Source organism: Centropristis striata, chromosome 8, assembly GCF_030273125.1.
Source record: "Centropristis striata isolate RG_2023a ecotype Rhode Island chromosome 8, C.striata_1.0, whole genome shotgun sequence".
In the NCBI taxonomy this organism is placed as follows: domain Eukaryota; kingdom Metazoa; phylum Chordata; class Actinopteri; order Perciformes; family Serranidae; genus Centropristis; species Centropristis striata.
The window spans coordinates 37,970,954-37,985,696 of NC_081524.1; the positions used below are offsets into that span (position 1 = coordinate 37,970,954).

The 14,743-nt window shown below is 42.3% G+C and overlaps 1 protein-coding gene across 2 annotated transcripts in view; it reads right to left on the reverse strand.

Annotated features, from left to right (window-relative positions):
* Positions 1–14,743, reverse strand: part of LOC131975905 (transcription factor HIVEP3) — a 69,311-nt gene that overhangs the window by 26,294 nt on the left and 28,274 nt on the right. The window contains exons 1-2 of one of the 2 annotated variants that reach the window (XM_059338724.1): positions 8,294–8,683; positions 7,836–7,881 (exon numbers count right to left, since the gene is read on the reverse strand). The exons of the other annotated variant lie outside the window; for it this stretch is intronic. The gene's annotated coding sequence lies outside the window, so the exon portion shown is untranslated. Of the gene's footprint in view, positions 1–7,835; positions 7,882–8,293; positions 8,684–14,743 lie in introns of those variants that run through there. 2 annotated transcript variants of the gene reach the window in all.

Consider the following 14,743-nt stretch of genomic DNA (forward strand, 5'->3'; position numbering starts at 1 on the left):
AGGAGTCAGAGCAGCTCAGGGCCAGCAGAGGAGACCACAGTGTCAGGGCAACGAGTCAAAACAAATGTTGGAAATATAGCCAATGCTTATCTGATCTGGCAATAAAGCTAAAGGGGGTAAAGGGACTTGACGCCCCTCACTCTCTGCTGGTCCACAGCCACCAGGGTGCAGTGTTTATGAGGGGCTTGGTACGAATCCTGCTGTGAACGGGTACTGTGAATACTTTTATCAAGACAGATCTATTGTAATATTGCCGTGTTTATGAGGAGCCAATATAGCTGATCATGGAGACTCGCGGGTGCAACGAAATCTCCTCTTTTATCAAGATGTATGTTCTGTAATATTCCCCACTTACTACAAACCCTGCACTCCGTCTCAACTCGAGACAAGGGATTCTTGTATCGCGGCCAATCAAAACACATTCTGGGAATGGATGGGGCCAATCATAACATTTTCTCTGAGCAGCCATGCCCAACTGCTGACAGTCCCAGCACAGGCTCATCCAGGGAATCAATCATCACCTGAGACGTTGACACTACTCGCGACCCCCCCCCCCCCCCGGTTCTGTCAGATCACAGGAGGAGGACACCGTGTGTGTTCACCTCACAGCTGTAGATCTCTGAGACAGCGTGCACCACCTCTGACAGCAAAGAGCATACCAGGAGAGACGATAGATAACAAGGGATTGATACAGAGGCTACGTTTACACGAGGACGGTCTGAACAGAAGACGCAAAAGTGGCGTCACGTCTTCACTTTTTATTCCTCGTTTAGACGAGCGTTTTCGGGAGGAAATCTGCTGCATACGGTGACGCAAAAGTGTGTGAAATTCGATTGTATGCAGCCAGGCGGCATCACTTAAAGCGATAAGAGCATCTTTGGGCATGCAGAAGTTTTCACGCCACACATTTTCATCAGCTACTCCTTCCACAAAGTTCTCCACCATCACTAGATCTCCCAGGTCTCGTTCACAGCCGTCTGGCTCGCCTCCGACGAATTGCTGCATCCAGAATGTGATAGAGGTAATTCCAGATCCTTCTCTGTTCACTAATACTATCTGTACATATCCTGGACATTTGGTGGAAAGACTCCTGGAAGTTTATTAGAGCTGCCAGAGCAGCTTGAAGGTCCGACGCATGGAAATAATCCCACGTTTGTTTATTTTCCTGTACTGGAGCATGTATGTGACGTAAACACATACGTGACGTGAGCAGATCAGATCAGAGTTTTGTGTCTTGTCAGTGTAGACGGACACGCTACGGAGGAGCGGATTCAACTTTTCCACTTTGGAAGGTGGTTTCAGATTTTTGCGTCTTTAAGCCCCAAAAACACTGTCACCGTCTAAACGAAAGGCACTTCCGATAAAATATTTTGTCGTTTTTACCCGCGAGCGTCCTCGTGTAAACGGGGCCAGAAAATGCAGAAAGTGACTGAAAGGAGGTAGAAAATGTAGTGATGTTGAATGATATTAGAGATATGCATATGAAGGAGTAAGAAAGGCTGCAAGATGACGTGAGAAGAGACTGAATCAGTGATCCAGTGGCTGAATAAACAGGCACAGCAGAAGACTGCAGCTCAAGGTGCCAGTGGTGGTAAGGCAGCACTGACAGTTGTTTTTTTAATGAGCCACACTTTTGCTCTCTCCATATGTCTAAAAAAAAACACTCTGCACAGTCAGCCTTCATTAGAGCCAGTTTACAGTGGGAAAAAAAAAGAAGGAGAATCAGTCTTCCTCTTGGAAACAACTTGACAGATTCTCCGCGTTCCCCCACATCTGCTGATGGCTGATGATCTCCAAACAGACCAAGGCTTTGATTACAGCGGGCTTTAACATCAACACACAGCAATTAGGCAGCAAAACAAACCGAATCAACACCAATTATAATTCACTTGTCTGTTTTCATTTGCTTGTCTTCCACCTTTTCAGCCGTACAGAAAGACTTTTGGAGGCTTTTCTGTCTTGAGTTGTTGAGGCAGAGAGACACAAGTCTCTCTGGAGTTACATGTAGATCAGTTAGATCAGGAGGAAAAGTGTTATACATCAGATCCTGACTGAAGAGAGTTGGTCCTTAAAATTAGACAATAAAAATGTGGATAAGAGAGGAAGAAGATGGGTAAAAAGTGAACAGGACTGGACGTTTTGGATGCTCAATTGATTGATGACTTTGGTCAGAATTGAGATCATGATTATGTAACATGATTACTCGTTGACCCCTGATTACTTGCTCACCCCCTGCAGGACACTGTGGGATCTGGTGTAAGAAGGATCGCTTCCGCAGGTCATTCATTCCAGACTGTACAACACCAGCACAACCTGAACGTGTTAGAGTTTTTCTTCTTTTTCTTCTGCACATTTTTGCACATAATTTGCACTCTCTCTTTCCTCACTTAATTTGCAGTAAGTTGTATATAGTATATTGTTAAATGTCTTTTTCTTAGATTGTTATTTTGTATCTTTATCTTAAATTTTGTGTGAAATTTGTGAGGTCGGCTGTAACAAAGAAATTTCCCCGCTGTGGGATTAATAAAGTCAATCTAATCTAATCTAATGACTTTGTTAATCATTATTCATTTATTCAAGTTGAAAAAAACTTTCTAACAGTGGATTTTCTTGAATTTTAAATATAAATCAACTGAAAAAAATACTTTAAAAATGTGATAAATAGAATAATCAATATATAAATAAATATATATATATATATAATAGTGGTTAGCACTCTTGCCTCACAGCATGAGGGTTGCCGGTTCGACTCCGGCCTGTGGCTCTTCTGTGTGGAGTTTGCATATTTTCCCGTGTCAGCGTGGGTTCTCTCCGGGTACTCCGGCTTCCTCCCACAGTCCAAAAACATGCACTTAGGTTTAATTGGTGACTCTAAATTGCCCGTAGGAGTGAATGAGAGCGTGCTTGTTTGTCTCTATATGCCAGCCCTGCGATAGTGTGGCGACCTGTCCATATTCTGTATAAAATCTATATAAAATATAATGAAAACTCCAAAAATTGTAATCAACAATTTGGTAAACAACATTCAACATATGTGCTGGACATTTGGATAAAAAAAGAGCATCGTTGTGAATGCAGCACAATCATTTTTATCTCAATTATCATGTTTTCGTAATTGTTGGAAATCACAGTTGTAACTTAAAATAAAATTTGATTAATCGCACAGCCCTACTGGATGTTAAGAAGAAGAGGAAGAAGAAGAAGAAGAAGGATCACACTGCGGTGCATAGAAAATCGAATGATTGAGCAGGAGAGAAAGCACAAAGAGCAAGACAAATTGTCTCCCTCACCCCCCCTGTAATAAATGTCTTTGCTCATGTAGTCGGTTATCAGAGTGTAAGTTTAATTATCTCAGGCGTAGCTGTTGATGCGGCCCTTAAACAGGACGATTAGAAGGTTTTAAGGTTGGGGGGAGCATTGCTTACATTATTCATGGCAGTCTAGACTGCCAGCTCTGAGCGGGGAAACACACAGTCAGGGCCGTGCCAGGAAGAAGGAAAGCCAGAGTCTAGCCTACATTAAGCCAAAACGCACACACACACACACACACACACACACACACACACACACACACATCCTACAGCGCACACACACACACACACACACAGTGTACAGTACTACTCCCCCCTGAGCCCCGAACACACAACAGCCCTGAGTCTACTCTGACACATCCCACCAGCCAATCAGCTGCAGCGCCCTGAAGTGACCTTTACTGGTTTCACTCCTGCTGTCAGACAGGGGTTTTCCTCTCTCATCATCATCTTCATTCCACAGAGATGACTTTATTTTATCAGTGATGCATGTTACATCCTACTCTCATACAGTAGTAGAACAGACTGGCTACTGGAGATAAGACCTCTGGTGAAATACAGGTTGTATGAATGTGTCCAACCTTATGGATGGAGGGTGGGGCAAGGGCGTTCTTCACACTACTCTATTTTTAGACGGAGGTGCGAGCAGGAAGCCACTGATGCAGCTGTTATTCAGTGTTATGTGTTTTTGATTGGAGGTGTCAGCTCGAAACCACAAAGCTAATATTAGGAGCAAAACCACAAACTGTGAAGCGTTTCACCTCTGGCCCGTCATGACCCAACGTACGACACTTCACCGAACGGTCTCATGGTGTACGCTGGGATATGTTACATTTACATTTAGTCATTTAGCAGACGCTTTTATCCAAAGCGACTTACAGGAAGAATAAAAGCAAACAATGAAGGTATAGTGCAATAAGAGCCATTAGTGCATCAATAAGTGCTACACTGCAAAAAAGCCAGCTTGTATTTTTTGGCCTAAAACAGTGATTTAAGTTGGTAAAACTTGGAAATATAAATTATTGACATTTAGGGCAATAATGTAAGTTAGCACAACAAAGGAAGCCAGTTGTCTGCTCAAAAACAAGTTTGTGAGTTGTTGTTACTTATATCTTTAAGTTGGGGTTCAAAACAAGGGACAATAGTTCTGATAACTCTTATTTCTTTGTTGGGAAATTCGGTCATTAGTGAAAGCTAGCGGCTAACTGACGATAGCGGCTAACTGACGCTAGCGGCTAACTGACGCTAGCGGCTATCTGACGCTAGCGGCTATCTGACACTAGCGGCGATGCTTGTTACAGCTACAAGAGTAGCCATTAGCGTATCAATGCTAACTCAAAATTGTGGTCACAACATTAGCTGACATTTCATAGCGGCGTTACAATCGTGCCAGAGAAATTCAGTGTTGCGCAAACTCAAAAACAAAACTTAAAATATTTAGTTTAATTGTCCAACTTAAAATTTTATCGAAGTTTGTTGCCTTGAAATTTTGAGTTCACCCATCTTTTCTTTTTTTGCAGTGTAGTGACAATTCTTTAAGGAGTAGAATTATGGTGTGGTGCTAGGAGAGAAGATGCTCTCTGAAGGTCTTCAGGAGGTTTTTAAAGGTAGAGAGGTTGGAACTGGTAGTGGTTCCACCAGCGGGGAACAAGAAATGCAAAGAGTCTGGATTGTCTTGGACCAACGGGGGGCAGAGCCAGGCGCCGTTCATTGGAAGAGTGCAACAGTCGTGAGGTAGCATATGTCTGAATCAGGGCGTTCAGGTATGAATATATATATATATATATGTTGTATGAAATACTTTCTGGTGTCCAAAATGCGATTAATGACTGGTCCACAGAAAGCAGAGAACGAGTGAGGAATATGTCAGTGTGCATGAATGCAATGGGGCTCTGTCAGCATAAACAGGCAGTGATGCAGACACCTGAGGGAGCCCTGACATCCTTCACACACCAAACATGTTTACTTGTGGGGTCCACACCAAAATGCTGCCACAAACCTCCTTCCATCACCTCTGCTGCGTCTGCAGTTCTACTTTGAAAACGATAAGTCCCATAAAACAAACATTTAGCTCAACTCCTGCTCAACAAGAAGCGCAGCAGCTTTGCAGCACTCTTATAGTTAAAACTTCATTATCATGCACAGGAGAGTACGACCGGGCAGAGTTTGTGTTCATTTCCTCATCAATACCCAGACGCATTCATGCAGCTGGTAATGACGGATAAAAATATGGGCTAAACATTAAATTACCTTGTGCCCTGAGAACAGATAAACCCTCTTAAGTGCTTTTTAAAAAATCTGCTGTCATACCCCTCCGAAACGCACACACACAAACACACATCCCTCTCTTTCCCCATTCTCTCTTACTGGCGGCAGCCTGGTGCAGGTTCCCATGGAAACCAGCCTACTCTGAGCAACGGCAGATGGAGAGGGAGCTGGAGGTCTAAATTTATCTCCCAGCATCCTTTCTGACTACAGACGCACACTGGCAGCAGGAAGTGAAGAGGGGAAATGCTCGGCCTCGACGTGCATTGACAAGCTGGCGTGACCTTTGACATCAAGCCCCTTCAAGTGTCAGCGGGTCAACATCACACCAGACATACAGTAATGTCTGCAGCAGCTTGAACCACAGAGGTCTTAATCCGATGAGGCAATACAACATTTGATACTGTACATGAGGCTCTGCAGCATTCCCCAAGAATAAGGTAAATGGAAAGTTAAATCACAGTCTAGCACCATGAAACACAGAGCTGTCAATCACACACTAACCAATCACAGAACCACAGGAAGAAACAGTTTGGTTTGATGGTAAATGACTGGAAAAGAAACCCAGAAGACCGAACCAGACGCCAGATAGAGTGTAAAACCTCACACTCACCCAGGGTTATCAGTGCTGTCAGTAGGAGCCCCTCGCTGAGGAGGACGCCGTCTGAAAAAACACCACATACCAGAGCTCTCGCTCACTCTCTCAGCTCTGTGCGGGATGCATCGGGATCACTGCACCTCTGAGGCGAGAGGGTGTAGAGAAGGATTTCACAGGGCTTTGATAAAACTGGCAGTTCACAACCGTCGCAGTGTTCACTTTGATTAAACAGAAGCCAGTGAACTGCAGGTCAATACCGGCCTTTAAATCAAACATGAGTGGCACCGCAGAGTATTGCACACCTCGAGAGTTTTAATAACACCCCTGGCAGCAGAAGATCTGCTCCTTTTGGTGACATAATCAACTGTAAAAACGAACTGACCACAACTTCTGGGACAAAATTGCAGGTTGCTTGGTTTTTCCATTATTTTATTTGAGCTTCTCGGATGGAAATCATCTCTTCGTAGCCACTTAGTTTGTCAATTTAAATTACATGGTACAAAAATTGTCTCAGGGGTTTTTTTTTACCTCTGATTGGAGAGGAACTTCTTCTCCTTAGACCCTGGATTCGGATAGGGAACAGAGTCCACGAAATTTCCAGAAATTCCGGGTTAAAGGGAGAAACCTCAGGCAAGATCAACAGGAGAGGGAACCCTCTTCCAGAATGGAAATTCAATAGGACTCTTCTACCACAACGGAGACTTTTTACAACTTTAACCCTCATTCTACCAACATATTCACCATACGAGGACCCCAAAGTAAAGAACTTTAATAAGAAGCCTCCATCACTGCAAAACCTCTTCTAAAAACATCATTAGTTATGTAATAAATGCCATCTGACCCTCCCAACAGATTATTATGATAAATATTTTAGGAAAACTACAGTTAATTTACATATTTTGCACACAAAAAAATATTTTTTTGCAGCTTTTATCCCAAGTACAAAACACTTTAGAGTTAAAAAGCGTATTTACCATCTTTGATCCTGCTGTCCTTTAGTTATATACATAATAAAAATGCACTTTAAAACTTTTTCCATCCATTAAAATGATACAGGCAGAATTGGGTGGCTGTGACTGGAGTCCCCCAGGACCCCAATACACTGGTAAACAATGATACAGAAAACAATGATATAAATCTTTAGGAACCTGAACATTGTTGGACAAAGCCATGAAAAACTGGAATGATAGAATAAAGAACATGTGAGATATTACAGAAAGTATACCCACTGGGGTCTGCAGGTACTCTAGTCAGTAATATGAGGGTTAAATATATCTGTGAATTTGACTCCTTGTATCATAATGTCCAAATAATTCAGTGACACCCGTCAACGTTCTAAAATAACTCAGGTACGCTGTCCTCAATCCTCTACAAAACAGTCCTCTGGGTGCTAGGTTGTGAGATTATAAGGTTTCAAATGACAAATCTGAATCAACAAACACTCCAATGTACACACACAGCTGCAATAACTAAATAACTCATTTGCCATAGCTGACAAGTAAAGTAATGATAAGGAGGGAAGGAGAGGGGAGAAAGGAAGACAGAGATGGATTTAAAAAAGAGAGGAAGACAGAGAGAGAGAGAGAGAGAGAGAGAGAGGAGGGGGTGCACAGAGAAGGAGAGAGAGAGAGAGAGAGAGAGAGAGAGAGAGTTTAGATTACCTGACAGAGCAGTCTGGTCTTCCCCCTCAGAGACGCTTCACAGGCACTGTGAGACAAGCAGGGAGAACCAGAGAGTGAGAGCGGATATGACTGTTTGAGTGGGTGTGTTGCTGAGAGAGAGAGAGAGAGAGAGAGAGAGAGAGGGAGGGAGAGAAAGAGAGAGAAAGAGAGAGGCTGGGGGTAAGGCAAAAAAAAAAAGAGTGATGGAGCGAGAGCGAGAGGGGAAGACAGTAAATGAATGTTTCCACTGTACAAACGTAAGGGGAGGAGGAGGAGGAAGATGCGGCAGCAAGTAGAAACTAAAAGCGACTCATATTCCCATCGCATGAGTAACATCTTAGAAAAAAAAAATCACACCATCCTCCCTGAAACCACAGTTATGGCATCAATTGTCACAGTTTCTTTTTTCGCAATCAAAATGCACAACATACCCCAGAAACCAAAAAACATGCACCTACAGATTCAGGACAGGAGCAGCTGCTTCCTTAAACTCGCACACATTCGCTGGCTGGCGATAGGATTACAAACAGGTCTGACATGGGGTTTCCCCCCCCCCGTCACACACACAAGCCCTGTGGGCGATTCCTTGCAATTATCACCTCCTTATCAGCAAAGTTATTGTAGTGGGGGGTTAAAAGAAAAGCCAAAGCAGCTCTCTTCCTCAGTGGCAAGCCCTCTGCCTCCACGAACATGTCTCATTTACGTAAATCTTCTACTTCCAGCCACTGTGCTGCATCTGTAAATGAATTCCAGAGTGGCATCCATTCAAGCAAGCCCCCGCATTACGCAGAACCCGGGCTAGGCCTATCAGCGGTGCAACACGCAGGAGAGAGAGAGAGAGAGAGAGAGAGAGAGAGGGAGAGGGAGAGAGAGGGAGAGAAACAGAAAGAGAAAGAGAGAATTGAGAATGAACGGAGGTCCTGCTGTTCCATAGAGCTTTGCCTCACTGGCAGAGCACAGGAAGTGTGAGTCACACGCTCTAAAATAAACACACTCACACAGCGACGAGCCGGAGCTCAGAACGGAGCGGATGGCTGGGCTGCTGATCAGAAGGCAGGCAGAGGGAACATGGATCCTCTCAGGCCAGCAACACGTGGTGGCCTGGTGGGACCCACAGCCAGATGATGGGACGCATCAAAAAGCTGGAGATGTTCCTCTTTCTTCTCTAATTGCCTTTTTTTGTCTTTCTAAACCACACATGTCACTTATCACCCACACTGCAAAAAAAGAAAAGATGGGTGAACTCAAAATTTCAAGGCAACAAACTTCGATAACTCTGAATTCAGATTTTTGTCATCTCAACTGTAAGTTGTACTGATTGTAACGCCGCTATGAATGTCAGCTAATGTTGCGACCACAATTTCGAGTAAGTATTGATACGCTAATGGCTACTCTTGTAGCTGTAACAAGCAGCCTCGCTAGCATCAGTTAGCCGCTAGCATCAGTTAGCCGCTAGCATCAGTTAGCCGCTAGGGAACATGGATCCTCTCAGGCCAGCAACACGTGGTGGCCTGGTGGGACTCACAGCCAGATGATGGGACGCATCAAAAAGCAGGAGATGTCCTCTTTCTTCTCTAATTGCCTTTTTTTGTCTTTCTAAACCACACATGTCACTTATCACCAGTGGTGGAAAGTAACTAAGTACATTTACTCAAGTACTGTACTTAAGTACAATTTTGAGGTACTTGTACTTTACTTGAGTGTTTCTATTTTCTGTAAATGTATACTTCTACTCCACTACATTTTGAGGCAAATATTGTACTTTTTACTCCACTACATTTAGCTGACAGCTTTAGTTACTTTTCAGGTCGAGATTCAACATAAAACATATGATCAATTTAAGGTGATTAGACTTTTTTTATTTTATTAAATCTTATAACAGTATATTAAGTACTTAAATGAGCCATATCTTTACAAAATTAAAACCCTGCTTACATAAAATCATCAATACAAATTATGTAATAAGGTATTTAGAATATATAAAACAATCTGAGTGGGTCCATTCTGCATAACAAGTACTTTTACTTTTGATACTTTAAGTACATTTTGATGCTGATACTTTTGTACTTTTACTTCAGTAAGTTTTGAATGCAGGACTTGTACTTGTAGTGGAGTAATTTCATAGTGTTGTATTAGTACTTTTACTTAAGTACGGGATCTGAATACTTCTTCCACCACTGCTTATCACCACCTCATTTATCAAATGTTTGTGCCCCTCCCGTCTTCTCCTGTGCTGCTGTTCACATGTTCTATTTTTCCTCCTCTGCTCTGTGTTTCCTCTCTTATTTTATTTGCTCCCAGTCAATAGGACCAACCTGGTCTCACAGAAATCCGTGAAATAGCCACGGATTTCGCTTAACTAAAAATCCGTGGAATAGCCACGGAATCACTCAAATTTCCGTGAAACTGACACGGATTTCGCTACAATGCAAGTTAATGACAGTTAATAAGTTTTCCTATTGGTTTGTTCCAAGTCACGTGACTTTCAAGGTTCCGGCGGTCAGAACAAAAAACATGGCGGACAGTTCTCTCATTTTTAGTGAAAAATCAATATTTTGACTTAGTTTCTGCATAAAAATGGATTTTGATCACATCTCTAGCGAGAAATATATGTTTTATTTTCTAAATATTCACTCAGTGAATGTACATAATCACTTTGTGGTGAAGATCTCGCCAGAAAAATATGAATGTCATTAACTTGCATTGTAGCGAAATCCGTGTCAGTTTCATGGAAATTTGAGCGATTCCGTGGCTATTCCACGGATTTTGAGTTAAGTGAAATCCGTGGCTATTTCACGGATTTCTGTGAGACCATGTTGCATTTATCAAATGTTTGTTTCCCTCCCGTCTTCTCCTGTGCTGCTGTTCACATGTCCTCCTATTCTTCCTCCTCTGCTCTGTGTTTCCTCTCTTATTTTATTTGCTCCCAGTCAATAGGAGTGTTGTTCAGGCCTTGGTGATTACCCCTGGCTCTGTGCGGCTGCTGGCTGGCCTGATGCTGGGCGACTCTCCCTGATGCCGAGGCTCTGTATTGTGTCTGCCTGAATGTGCTCATTGTCACCCTTTACAGCACGCACCTTCAATACTGTACTTCCCTGCGAGGGACCTTCACCCATCCGTCATCCCTTTGTCCTCTGTTCCTCAGACTGAGGGGTTGTGACGGGAAGGTTGGGAGGAGGCAGAGGCCCGGGAACAAAACTGCCACTGTGGCGATGATTGACAGGAAAGTTGCTCTACACAGACGTAATGATTAGCGAGGCCGGGGACCGGGCTGCAGACACACAGTCTGCTTAGGAACTAGAGAGAGCTACGAGGTATTAAGTCCAACAAACCTGCAAGCGACAACAGAGAAGATAATAATTTTGAATACTGGGATCAAAATGGGAAGTGCAAGGGTGTGAAAGCGAGCTTTCATGATGCTATATTAAATTGTAACCATATGCTGCTCACTGGCCTCAAGCGTGTCACATTATGCAAAGCTGTTTTCGTTTACAGTAAATGGAAACAAGGGCTCCCCTGTGGTATGGTCACATGACATACACCTATACAATATAATGCAGAGGCAAGCAACACATCATGCTTTATAAGAAACTTCTTGTTGTTTTGGAGCAGCCACAGACTATAATTTAGACCAAATGAGTGGTTTGCGCATTTACAGACAACCATACAGATGACATATTTTTGGACTTTCACCCCATAAACTGCAGACACAGGCAGTAAAGCGAGCAAATATGGGAGTATTCGGAGAGGGTTCTGCCTGTTCTGAGGGCAGATTATTTCAGACGTGTGGTCTTCCAGTAAACTGACCCCCGTCTGTCCATAAGACTGTGGTATTGTGATAGAAACATAACCCATTTAAAGAGGGAGCCCACCTAGTGTATAAAAGCAACTGTGGCTAAGTATTGCTCTACCTGCTTGGTTTTATTTTGCAAAAAAAAAAAGGGGGATCAAAGAAGACGTCCATGTACCCAAGTGGGCTGAATCTTCTGGGAACAGCAAGTCAAACCACTAAATCCATGTCATTACTGGGGTAAATGTTGCTGTATCATCATTTAATTCTCCATTTGAAAATGTGAAGACCATACAGCATGATATCGCAATATTTTGCTTGGCAATATTATATTGATTCATGGCCGCCAAGTATCGATATTTAGTGTTCCGGCGGAGGTCAGTATTTTCGCCGTTTTTGTATATTTCCAGAGGCTGTGGCGGGCTCACTTTTAGGAATATACTGGAGATATTGGTATCATATGAAAATAGAAGATCTGAGGATTCTATAGGCCACATGTCAGAATAGTCGGGAAGTTGGCGAAAATGCTGCAATTGTTGTCGTCCATACATGTTTGATATCAATTAAATAATTCAACTTGACTGAATACCTTGTTGGTCCGTCTGTGGGTTTGACTCTTTGAATCCTTTGAAACTCTTTGAAAGTGTTCATGTGTTAATGTGTTTTTTGGTCATTTTGTGTCTTTTATTTGTGATTTTGTGTCATTTTGTGTCTTTTTGTGTCTTTTCTGGTCAATTTGTGTCTTTTTTGGTAATTTTGTGTCTTTTTTCATCATTTTGTGGTCAATTTATGTCTTTTTTGGTAATTTTGTTTCCTTTTTTTGGTAATTTTGTTTCTTTTTTTAGTCATTTTGTGTCATTTTTTTGTCATTTTGTGTCTTTTCTGGTCAATTTGTGTTTTTTTTTGTAATTTTGTGTCTTTTTTGGTAATTTTGTGTCTTTTGAGATTCTGTTCAGTGTGTTCCCTCTCAGGATAAAACGTTGGTCATCCTCTGACTTTTCATGTAGCAGCATCATCAGATTATTTTAATTTGTCCAACACTTACGCTGATGATCAAACACTTGTATAACCAGACTAGTACACTCAGCAGAGTCGGCTCTCTGCCAGGTGCCCAAACAAAGAAAAGTTGACTCTCACTCAGTTGTCCCTCACGGATCACTTACAGTCAAGATGGGCAGCGAAGACAACAATGGGGATTAGTAAAGCTTGTTTTATGCCAAACTTTTATTGATCATAACATATCGGGTATGGAATTAATCTGCAGATGGTCCAGGGCAGTTTTAGAGCAACAAAAGGCCGAAATGTGACCTTTGCAGTCAATAAAATAGGCTTCTCGGAAATTGTCAATTACCGTAACCACTAGAAGTCCTTGAGCGTACAGTCATAAATGTGCACAGAAAATATTAGGCTGATGGGTCCAGTAGTATGACGGATTAGCTGCAGACGGACTGAGAGATACACACACAACCATACGCATTATACCAGGGGTGTCAAACTCTGGCCCGCGGGCCAAATTTGGCCCGCGGGCGCAGTGTAATTTTATTTGGCCCACGAAGCAATACCAAATTATTATCTTATTATTGTACTATAAAAGCTGACCCGCCGGTATTATACGGCGCATTTACCGCTAATACTACAAATCCCACAATGCCCTGCTGTTGTTTTGGCGCGTCAATCAGGACAGGACCCAGAAACGCTCCTCTGTGACAGTCGTCATAGCAACCTCAAGCTAGAGCTGTCTCCCAGCTACCCCTTCCCAAAAATGGTGAAAAGAAAGGCAGAATTTATTAACCTGTTGAAAAAGTTTATTTTGATATTTAAATCAGAAGGATGCAAATAGAAAAGAGGCACACGATTTTTATTTATTTTTTATTTAATAAATTAATGACATTGATGTGTTTTTTATTTGAAATTTGATTTTGCATTTCTGCACTATTTAGTTATATATTGTATGTTTATAAGCGTTGCTGGTTCCATATTTAATGTTAAAGCAAAACGTGTTAAAAGGTTTATTTGTTCAATGTTGGCCCGCGATTTTATTCAAGTTTTAAATTTTGGCCCATTGTGTATTTGAGTTTGATACCCCTGCATTATACCTTTTTTTTAAAAAAGGAAGCATTACAAGAATTTCGTCTGGATAAACCTTAAAGAGGAGATATCTGTCTGAAGAATAAACCACTTGTTTATTTCATTCTCATTAGGCCTTCAAATGTACATGACACAAAAGCAGATATAACCCAGCGAGCGGAGAGTCTTCGACATGCAACCAAGCGGCCTTTTAATGGAGTCTTGCATGCTAGTCTTTTGTTAATGCCGATCGATATGTATCCTCAGCAGATGTGATATCTGATCCTGTAAAACACTGACAGACTGACCACCCTCTGTTTCACTCAGCATCTCTCTCTTTTTTAATCTTGAGGGGTTTCTCTGCCTCTCTTTTCTCTATTCATCTCCATTTCTCTGTGACACACAGAAATGCACAATTCCCTCTTCGCAGCCACTCTCCTCCCATTTAGCTCTCAATTTCAGCCTTGCACCACACTCTCATTATCTTTTCCTTTTCCATGGTGCTGAAGCATTAATAAGCGCCACTGTCTTTATATGCGGCAAAGTAAACTTCATGTATATTATGAGGAAGGCTACCAGGAAATCATGTCTCCGGGGCTGCTCTGGGTAGTGATTATTGAAAGTAGCCGTGCCCTGAGTAAAGCCCCTGATTGGTAAGTGATACCCTATAGAGAGCTGATGTATCATTAGCAATTTGCGACGGCAGTGTAAAGCCAGCTATTATGGTTTATAAAGTATTAGTGTTTTCTGAGTCTGAAGCATTAGTTTTGATTCACTGCCTCAAAGGCTGAATGGTACTCTGACATGAAACAAATACATTAGGGACAGCAGCAGTAAACAAACAGACTCCGGGGCCTCGTAGGGAGTTACTGTACACAAGTGAAACAGATACATTGCTGTCAAAGAAACCTCATCTGCCTTTGGACAGCTCAACACTAAACATTAAATCGCAGCACGAGTGGCGTGCAGATGAAATAAAAGGGTGACAAAGCATGGGGGGGTGCAGGAGTGGATAAATATAGAAAGAGGAACTGACATTTTCAAAAGCTGT